Raw genomic sequence first — 10,188 nt, 5'->3', positions numbered from 1 at the left:
TGGTTTTCAAAATCAACTCATATTGCTAGAGGTGAGTTGAGCCTCGGGGCATGCCGAGGTATTTTCAATTTTTGTGTTTTAATTTCAACTCATATTGCGAGAGGTGAGTTGAGCCTCAGTACACGATGAGGTAATTTCAATTTCTGTTAGTCAAGAATCAACTCATATTGCGAGAGGTGGGTTGAACCTTTTAATTTCTACTTTTTCAAAATCAGCTCATATTGCGAGAGGTGAGTTGAGCCTCGGTTCACATGCTGAGGTATTTTCAATTTCTGTCTTTCAAAAAAAATTCAACTCATATTGTGAGAAATGAGTTGAGCCTCAAGACATGCTGAGGTATTTTCAATTTCTTTTTTCAAAAAATCAACTCATATTATGAGAGGTGAGTTGAGCCTCGTGACACGCCGAGGTAATTTCAATTTCATTGTCAAAAAATCAACTCAGATTGTGAGGCGAGTTGAGCCTCGTGTCAAACGCCGAGGTATTTTTAATTTCCGCTTTTCAATTTCGCCTTTCAAAAAAAAATCAACTCATATTATGCGAGAGGTGAGTTGAGCTTGAGATCACACATCGAGGTATTTTTTCAATTTATATTTTTCAAAAAATCAACTCACATTGCGAGATGTGAGTTGAGCCTCGAGTCACATGTCGAGGTATTTTCAAAATCTGCTTTTCAGATTCTGCTTTCAAAAATCAACTCATATTGCGAAGTGAGTTGAGCCTTGGCTCACGTCTTGAGCTATTTTCAATTCTTTTTTTTTCAAAAAATTCAACTCATATTGCGAGAGGTGAGTTGAGCTTTTAATTCTCGCGAGAGTTGAGTTGAGTCTTTTAATTTCTGTTTTTCAAAAATCAACTCATATTGCGAGAGGTGAGTTGAACCTTCAGTCACATATCGAGGTATTTTCAAAATCTGCTTTTCAAGTTAAGTTTCAAAAAATCAACTCATATTGCGAGAGGTGAGTTGAGCCTTGGCTCACGTGCTGAGCTATTTTCAATTTCTGTTTTTAATGTCTGTTTTTAGAGAGTCAATTCATATTGCGAAAAATGAGTTGAGCTCAGGATCACATGCCGAGTAGAGAATAAAGATTGAAGCTGATTGAAGACGTCAGATTCTGTCTCCTTAAAGTTGCAGTGGAGTTGATCGAGGGTATCAGATCTTGCCTTTAGAAAAGACCACAAACCTTATCTCACTGAAGCGATAGAAGAGTAGATTGAAGTTGTAGATCTCACCTTTCTGAAGTTACAGCGAAGTAGATCGAAGCCATACATTTCATATCCTTGAAGTTACATTGGAACAGATTGAAGCTACAAGGCATATCTCCGAATTTGCAGTGGATTGAACCAAAGCTACAAGATGCGGTGGACTGAAAAGGGACTAGCTAAACAAGAAGAGTTCTAAAGCAAGTCAAGACCTAGCAAGACCGGGCAAATTTGGTCTTCCTTGAAAGTCTTTGCTCTATTCCTGTTGCACGACAATGAGCAAAGAGGGGCAGCTGTAGAAGCCCAAATTGCCCGGGCCCGATTATATCAAAACCCAACCAAACCTCTAAACCCACTAAAACCCTTAACCCATGACCCATTTACATCTACCCAAACCCATTACAAAACCCAAATATTAAACCCAATTCAAAAGCCCATTAAGCCCTCCCAAAAAAAACCTAACCCCCCAAAAAAAAAGAAGAAAAAAGAAAAACCTAACCCAAAAAAAAAAAAGAAGAAAAAAGAAAAACCTAACAAAAAAAAAAAAACTAAAAAACCTAGCCACCTAACCACTTTCCCACTTGCCCCATTTTTCCTCCCATTTTTCCTCCCATTGTCTACCACCACCACCTACAAAATAGAAAAAAAAAAATAGAAAATCATGTAAAAGATGGCTATAAAAAGCCATTCAAAAATCATGTAAAAAAGAGAAGAGGGGGGATTTTTAGAAAGATTGAAAAAGGAAAAAACACAAAAATCCCTTCAAATTTTGAACACAAAAAAAAAAAATCAATAAAAAGGTTGCATTTTTTCTTTTTTCCTCTTCTTTCGAATCTTTTTTCTTTCTTTTTTTTGTGTTGTTTTTTTCTTTCTTTATATATACATATATTGTTAAGAAATTTTTTCCGCCACCACTGGCGGTGGCAACGCCAACGACGAGCGGCGACGACGATCGATCTATGATCGGCCCCCTGGCCGGATTTCCTTTCCCCCTCTCTCTCTTCTTTCCCTTCTTTTTTTTTAGGTATTTTATATATATTATGTATATATTTTTAATGCCATTAGTTATATATTTCTTATGTATATATTCTTAAATACTATTATATATACATATATATATATTTTAAATACCATATTGTGTATATATTATTATTATAAATTATTACTATTGCTAGTATTATTATAACTATTATTATATTAGTGTATATTTTATGTACATATGTATATATATATTTTGTACATATCATTATTTTATATTATTGTTGTAAATTATTTTATGTATATATTTTTTATGTACGCTTTCCTAATATTTTCTTTTATTGTAGATATTATTATTATTATTATTACATACTTTTATTATATGCATATATATATGTATTTTTATGTACATATTATTATTTTATATTATTATTACCAAATATATCATTTTTCCTATTTTATTATTAGTACATGATTTGTTTTTATTTTGTAAATATTATTATTATTGTTATTCTAATATTCTAGTATTCCATGTTAATATTTTTCATTAATGATATCATTTTTTTCGTCCTTTATCTATTTTTAATTTCTCACTTTGGGAATATTTTTTCTCATGTTTTAATTAATTTAAAAATAAGGCAATGTACCGATTTAATATTAAGCCATCGATTTCATCGCTATGTTGGGTGAAATTAAATGGCTTGTGTTAAAAAACGGACACCCTTTCTAAAAAATCGAAAACTAAAATTCTCATTTTCAATCGGATCACGATTAAATATTATATTGAACTCGTATTTTGAAAATCAAGTCAACACATGTTTATGAGATACCAATTTTGGGCGTCGCGAGGGTGCTAATACCTTCCTCGCACAGAATCGACTCCGAACCCCAATTTTTCTCTGGACTTTCACGTAGACCTAAATTTGGCCTTCTTTTTGTTTTAAAATAATTTTATTAGGTGTCCGATCACACCTATAAAAAAGGATCGGTGGCGACTCCCTGTTTATTTCAAAAATCAAAATTTCAATTTCCAATTTTTACTCGCCACAATTAGCGACCAAACCAAGCGAACTAAATTTTTTTTTTTACGTCGCTACAATAACATGTTATCAGCACGATCTTGCTCAAAGTAATAGTTCCTTTTATCGACGATCAAATTTATCCTCCATGATTTTCAATTTCTTTGACGGCAATATGCAAAGTTTTTACAGGAAGTTTCTTTTATTTAATGTTTCATATCTGATTATTATTTTTCATTCTTCTTTCCTTATATGTTATCATTGTTTTGATTAACTTATTTTACTTTTTATTCTTAAGGATGATGAAAGATTTGTTAACGTTATCTATATGAAATCAAGAATATTTTCGAACTATCTCATACCTTCTAGTGATGACGGTGATGTTAAAGATCTTTAGGTATATTTTACTATGTTTTATTTATTGTTTATGTTAGAATTAAGTGACCCAAATTCTTATTTAAATAAAATACGATGGAAAATAAAATAAAAGTAAAATCCATATAGAGCTAGACTTCTTTTATTTTATTTTAGAATAAGGTTTTAAACCTTATTAAACTCCATCTATTTTATATTGATTAGGATAAGGTGTTTCAATCCTACTAGAATATGGCTTTGCAAGCCTATAAATAGACACAGTCTATTCCTCTTGTATTTGAGTAAAAAATTTTTCGACATAGTGAATTTTCTTCTCCTCTGCCCGTGGTTTTTTTCCCGAAAGGGTTTCCACGTAAAATTTGTGTGTTCTTTATTTTATTTATTTTATTCTATTTTATTTTTCACAAATTGGTATCAGAGCTTCCTGGTTATTCATCTCGATCACGGTAATGGCGTCTTTGAAGTATGAAATTCATTGTTGGATCGCAACACCGATTTGCGTTGTGGCAAATTAAGATGCAAGCGCTTCTTGCACGATGGATCTAGAGGATGCCCCGCTAGGATAGATAAGATGCCTTCGACATTAATGATGAAGAGAAGAAGCGTAAGGATCGAAAGGCATTAACACAATTACATCTCGCATTTGTCCAACGAAATTTTGCGGATGTGATGAAAGAGAAAACCGCCACGCATTATGGAAGAGGCTAGAACAAATATGTATGTCGAAAACTCTAACAAGCAAGTTGCATATGAAGCGGCGTCTTTATGCTCATCGTTTGGAGGAAGGTGCGTCAGACACCTAACACTTAACAAAGTTTAAAGAAATTCTCTCAAACTTGGAGGCCATGGAGGTTCAAGATGATAAGGAAGATCTAGGATTGATTCTACTTTGTTCGTTGCCCGCCTTATTCAACCTTTAGAGACACGATTTTATATAGCCGCGAGTCTCTCACAGTTGATGAGGTTTATGATTCTTTAACCTCGTATGATAAGATGAAGCATCTTGTGGTTAAACCCGACTCTCGTGGAGAGGGTCTCATTGTTCGTGGGAGACAAGACCGGAATGTTGATGATGATCGTGGTAGAACACAGAACGGAATCCTCGTGGTAAATCTAAGGGTAGATCAAGTCTTCAAATAGAGGTAAAACTTGCAACTTCGCAAGAAGAAAGGGCACATTAAATCTGAGTGCTATAAGCTACAAAATAAGATTAAAAGGAGGCTGCGAATCAAAAGGAAAACAACCGAAAATTCCGGTGAAGTGATGTTGTAGAAGACTACAATGATGGTGAACTTCTAGTCGCTCATCAATGATTCTAAAGTAAGCGAGGAGTGGATACTTGATTCAGTGCACCTTCCACATGAGTCCCAATCGGGATTGGTTTACAACTTATGAAACAAGATCAAGGTGTTGTTTTGATGGGAAATAATGCTTCATGTAAAATCGCAGGTGTTGGAACAATTAAAGTTAAGATGTTTGATGGAGTTGTCGAACACTTAGTGACGTGCGGCATGTTCCGAATTGAAAAGAAATTTAATTTCGTTGAGTACTCTTGATTCAAAAGTGCAGATACACAAATTGAAAGTGGGGTTTTAAAGATTTCAAAGGGTCCCTTGTTGTGATGAAAGGGCAAAGAAAGATTGCCAAGTTATATGTTTTACTGGTTCTCATCATATCGGTGATGCAATTGCCGCTTCCTCTTCCTTGTCGATGATGATATTACTAAACTTTGGCATATGCGCCTAAGGCATATGAGTGAGAATGGCATGGCGTAATTAAGCAAAGAGGACTTCTTAATGGGCAAGGAATTTGCAAACCGAATTTCGTGAGCACCGTGTTTTGGGAAGCAAAAGAGAGTTCGATTCACTAGAGGAATCCATAACACGAAGGAAATATTGGAGTATATCCATTCGATCTGTGGGGGCCGTCAGAGTGCCTTCGAGAGGTGGAGCTAATTATATGCTAACCTTTATTGATGATTTTTCCGAAAAGTTTGGGCGTTCTTCCAAGCGAAAAGCGATGTGTTTTCCGTATTTAAGTCTTGGAAAATTATGATTGAAAACAGACGGAAAATGATAAAATACCTCCGCATGCACAATGGCTTAGAGTTCGCTCGATGAGTTTAATAGATTGTGCAAGTCGGAAGGATCATGAGACACTTGACGTTCGTCATACTCCACAACAAAATGGCGTTGCGAACGAATGAACAGAACGATCATGGAGAAGGTTCGATGTATGTTGTCAAATGCCAACTTACCAAGTCATTTTGGGCGTATGACCTCTCTGCATGTTTTTGATCAACCGATCTCCATCCGTTGCCATTGAGAAAAAGACTCCACAAGAGGTATGGTCCGTAATCCCGCTAATTATTCGATTTAAAGATTTTTGGGTGTCTGCGTATGCTCATGTTGATAATGGAAAATTGGAACCGAGATCCATTAAATGCGTTTTTCTTGGTTATAAAGTGGTGTAAAAGGCTATAAGTTATGGTGTCCTGAAAATAGAAAAGTTGTGATTAGCAGAGATGTTGTTTTGATGAAACTGCTATGCTACCTAACTTATCTCTTAAAGACTCTTCCAATAAAGAAAACCAAAAGGGTGGAGCATCGATTAATACGTAATCAACTCCTCAAGCCAAGACAAAATTGAGAATAGAGTTGCTTCTTCACCGCAATACTCTATCGCCAAAAACAGGACAAGAAGAGAAATTAAACCTCCAAAGAAGTATGCCGAGGTTGATCTAGTTGCTTATGCTTTAAATGTGGTGAAGATATAGATGCGAATCAAGAGCCATTTAATTATTCTCGAGGCGATTAGTGTGAAGACTCGAAAAAGTGGATGTTTGCTATGCAAGAGGAGATGGAATCACTCCACAAAAATAGAACATGGGATCTTGTAAAACTTCCTAAAGGTAAAAAGGTCATTTCGTTGTAAATGGGTGTTTAAAAGAAAGAAGGGACTCGGGAGTTGAAGAACCCGGATATAAAGCAAGGCTTGTTGCAAAGGGTTACAATCAAATTCCGGAGTGGACTTCACAGATGTGTTCTCTCCAGTTGTTAAGCATAGTTCGATTCGAGCTTTGCTTGGTATTGTGGCCATGCATGATTTGGAGCTTGAGCGGTTAGATGTAAAACGCATTTTGCATGGAGAACTTGAGGAAGATATTTACATGCAACAACCAGAGGGTTTTATAGTCTCGTAAAAAGAGGACTATGTTTGCTTGTGAAAAAGTCCCTTTACGGTTTGAAACAAATACCAAGACAAAGGGTACAAGAGGTTTGATTCCTTTATGACTTCTCATGATTTCAAAAGAAGTAGTTTTGACAGTTGTGTCTACTTTAAGAAAAACAATGATGGTTCTTTTGTGTATCTACTTCTTTATGTTGATGACATGTTGATAGCAAAGAAAAGATAAAAGAGAGATAAGAAAGGTTAAAGCCCAACTAAGTGAAGAATTTGAGATGAAAGATTTAGGACCAGCAAAGAAGATACTTGGTATGGAGATTCTCGAGATAGAAAAGCAAGTAAATTGTACCTAAGTCGGAAGGGTACATTGAGAAAGTTCTTTGCGTGTTCAATATGCGTAATGCTAAGCTGTTAATACTCCTTTAGCAACTCATTTCGACTTTCATCGCCTTTGTCTCCACAATCGATGATGAGATTGAGTACATGTCACATGTTCCATACTCTAGTGCAGAGGATCTCTCATGTATGCTATGGTTTGTTCACGTCCGTTTATCATATGCACAAAGGTGCGCTTAGCGATACATGGCGAATCTCGTAAAGAACACCGGAAAGCGCTTCAATGGATTTTAAGATACTTACGAGGTACTACCGATGTTTGCTTACAGCTTGGAAGAACTAGAGATGGAGTCATTGGGTATGTTGATGCTGATTTTGCTGGAGACCTTGATAGAAGAAGATCTCTCACAGTTATGTCTTTACAATCGGAGGTTGTGCAATCGGTTGAAAGCCACTTTGCAAACTACATCGCTTTGTCTACCACTGAAGTCGAGTACATGGCGATTATCGAGGCTTGTAAAGAAGCGGTTTGGTTGAAGGACTTTTAGTGAACTTAATGAAGACCTTCAAATCAGCACGATTTTGTGACAATCAGTGCCATCTTTCTTACAAAAGATCAAATGTTTCATGAGAGAACAAAACACATTGATGTTCGGTATCATTTTGTTCGTGATATTATTGCTCGTGGTGATATTGTTGTGAGCAAAATTAGTACTCATGAAAATCCTGCAGATATGATGACTAAGCCACTTCCTATAACCAAGTTTGAGCATTGCTTAGACTTGGTTGGTGTTCATTGTTGAAGTTAAACCCTTAAGGGTTTTATGGAAGAGGTGGAGAACTTGTTTATTGAAAGTTCGCGATGAAGAACTTGTTCATTGAGAATTTGTGTCAAGGTGGAGATTGTTAGAATTAAGTGACCCAAATTCTTATTTAAATAAAATACGATGGAAAATAAAATAAAAGTAAAATCCATATAGAGCTAGACTTCTTTATTTTATTTTAGAATAAGGTTTTAAACCTTATTAAACTCCATCTATTTTATATTGATTAGGATAAGGTGTTTCAATCCTACTAGAATATGGCTTTGCAAGCCTATAAATAGACACATCTATTCCTCTTGTATTTGAGTAAAAAATTTTTCGACATAGTGAATTTTCTTCTCCTCTGCCCGTGGTTTTTTTCCCGAAAGGGTTTCCACGTAAAATTTGTGTGTTCTTTATTTTATTTATTTTATTCTATTTTATTTTTCACAGTTTATTATAATTGGAGACTAATCATGACAACATGCATAGATAGATTTTGATTTGAAATCTCACGCATGTTTGCGATGGTAATTATGAAATAAAGAATCTATTGGGATATTTATAAATCTGTCCTAGTAGATTTGTTGCATTCCCCGAAGTGAATGTAAACATAAAGAAAATAAAAGATATACTAATGGACCACTAAAAGTGGAAAAATAGTAATAAATAAGAGAACAATGAGAGTTCTCAAGATAACTCTTTAAAGGGTAAAGATAACTTATGTTATCAATATGTGATATGAAATATTATTGGCCACATATGTGGTGTATGCCCAAATATTTTGTTTCTGTTAATATTCTTTGAGAAAGGATATGAAAATGTAGGAATATGAATTCTACCATTATAGATAGAAAATATTTATCTTATTTGGTATTGAAACAAACAAATATTATTCCAATATTTGATAGTACAAAAATTAGTTTAAAGCTCCGTAAGAGCTAATATATCACTATCTAGAAAGCACAAAATTTGTGATGGTTAATGTATTACTTTTAAAAGGTATTTGTAATGGATATCATATTGAGATTGTGAATGTGGAAAAGATTATATTTCATATGAATAAAAAACGGATTGAGTTATTAATTTATAATATTTATGATATTCTTTTGTCATCATCACTATTAAAGGGTTGAAAGCAAAATATTTGACTATGAAAGCTCTACTCATGAGCAATAGAATATGATAATTCTATCTAAAGCTTATTATGGTTGGATGCATCTAAAGTTACAAATATTTTTTAAAAACCATGAGTATAACTCTACAGTATTCAGAATAAGTTTTCAATTAAAATTATGTGGTAAAATATTACTAATGAGAACTTGCAAGAAAGAAAACTTATGTATGAAAAGTCATTGGTTATGTACTTGTTATACATATGGAAAATAAGATTCACTCTCAAAGTTTGCTATTAATAGATTTTTGGGCATTTGAAGATTTTGACATATTTCCTAAAGCGAATACTGCATATAATTATTTAGAAATTATATTTATGGACTTAGTGGCATTATAGAATTCACAATGATTTAGACATTTCCAGTAGTAAATGTCACAATAGTATTTAATGTGGATACAAAATAAAAGGAGTGACAATAAAATTATCAATTTGTTACAATTTAGTACAATTGAAACACATGATAAAGTAAACTAGAAGTTTACTAATACAAATGCGTTTACTACTTGGCGTGACCAGTTAGACTATCCTGGATCGTATATAATGCGGAAATAAATTGAGAATTCATATGGACATCCATTAAAGAACCAAAAGATTCTTTAATTTAAAGAATTCTCATTTGTTGCTTGTTTTTAATAAAAATTGATTACTAGGAACTCACTAGATAAAGTTGAGATTTAATGTCTTACATTTTTGAAACGAATATGGGCTCATTCATCCACCACTTATCCACCATGTGGATGATTTTGATATTATATGATTTTGGTAGATGCATCTACAAAATAATCACATGCGTTATCAACCAGCAACCTGTCGTTTGCGAGGTTACTTGTTTAAATGATTAACTTCAGATTATGCAATTAAAACAATTCATCTTGCTAATGTTAGCGAGTTTACATCCCAAGTTTTTAATGATTATTGCATGTCAATTGGGATAAAAGTTGATCATCCTGTAGCTCATGTTCACAGACAAAATGATTTAGCTAAATTGTTTATCAAATGCCTCCAACTGATAGCTAAACCATTACTTATGAGAACTAAACTTTCTATTTTAACATGATATTATGTTGATTTATGTGTTGTACGCCTCAAACCAATAAGTTATAAATACACC

The sequence above is a fragment of the Gossypium arboreum genome, unplaced genomic scaffold, assembly GCF_025698485.1.
Source record: "Gossypium arboreum isolate Shixiya-1 unplaced genomic scaffold, ASM2569848v2 Contig00162, whole genome shotgun sequence".
NCBI classification, from domain to species: Eukaryota; Viridiplantae; Streptophyta; class Magnoliopsida; order Malvales; family Malvaceae; genus Gossypium; species Gossypium arboreum.
This window is presented reverse-complemented; position numbering follows the sequence as displayed.